This window comes from Hevea brasiliensis, chromosome 6 (assembly GCF_030052815.1).
Source record: "Hevea brasiliensis isolate MT/VB/25A 57/8 chromosome 6, ASM3005281v1, whole genome shotgun sequence".
Classification (NCBI taxonomy): Eukaryota; Viridiplantae; Streptophyta; class Magnoliopsida; order Malpighiales; family Euphorbiaceae; genus Hevea; species Hevea brasiliensis.
The window spans coordinates 105,521,229-105,522,365 of record NC_079498.1 but is presented as its reverse complement, the minus strand read 5'-3'; the positions used below and the strand labels follow the sequence as shown (position 1 = coordinate 105,522,365).

Sequence of the window (1,137 nt, the reverse complement as noted above, 5' to 3'; positions counted from 1 at the left end):
GAAAAATTCTGCCGAGCCAACAAAAAGGAATACAAGAGAAGAAAGGAAGCAGAAAAAGAAGAACAACAAAGATTTGAGCAAGAGGTGACAATTGAAAATATGGAGAATCAAAATAGAGCTATTGGTGGAAACAATGGAGGAAATGAGCAAAATAGGCAAAATGAAGTGGTTAATCAAAATGATCCTCAGAGAAGATCCATGTTAGATTATGCTTTTCCTAGATGTGCTGATGTGAGAGATAACAGACCTATTATTGGAGCTAATCAATTTGAGTTAAAGACTGGTCTCATTCAAATGGTTCAGAATTCACAATTTGGAGGTAGTCCACTTGAAAATCCTCATTCTCATTTGAAGAAATTTTTGATGATATGTGGTACACAAAGGCAGCCTGGAGTTTCTGATGAAGTGATTCGGCTCACCTTATTTCCATTTTCTCTTCGGGATTCAACATTGGAGTGGTATGACTCACTTCCACAAGCTACTATAGCTACTTGGGAGCAGCTATCTCAAGCTTTTCTATCTCAATTTTTTCCACCTGGGAAGACTACTCATTTAAGGAATTTGATGGTAGCTTTTAAGCCAAGGGATGATGAAACTTTGTATGAATCTTGGATGAGATTTAAGGAGCTTGAAAGGCAATGTCCTCATCATGAAATACCGAAATGGATGATTGTTCAGAATTTCTACACCAGAGTTACTCCAGCCATAAGAAACACAATTGATTCACAAGCAGGAGGAGATTTCATGAGAATGACAAGTGAAGAATGCTATGATTTATTAGAGAAGATTGCTCATAATACCCATTTGTGGGGAAATCCTAGAGCACTTGAGCCAAAGAAGGCTGGGATTTATGAACTTGACTCAGTTAGCTACATGAATGCAAGATTTGACCAGTTGACTCAGCTTCTTAGTGATTTTTGCACAAAGGCAACAACCTCAACTCCTACAACTATGCAACAAGTTGCTTACACAGATGGAATCGAAAGTTGTGGAGTTGATTACTCTTCTTATGGTGATGATTATTTGCAAGAACAAGCTGCTTATGCAGGAGGTTATCAACAAAAACCTATGGGAAATGCTTATTCTAATGTGAACAACTCAACATGGAGACCACAAGCAACTTTTGCTCAACAAGGT

General features: G+C 37.9%; 1 non-coding gene across 1 annotated transcript; it reads right to left on the bottom strand.

Annotated features, from left to right (window-relative positions):
- Positions 1-550: 550 nt before the first annotated feature.
- LOC131181230 (small nucleolar RNA R71) lies at positions 551-656 on the bottom strand. The gene has a single exon (XR_009149856.1). It is a non-coding gene; the product is annotated as a small nucleolar RNA R71 (small nucleolar RNA).
- Between the last annotated feature and the right edge of the window lie 481 nt (positions 657-1,137).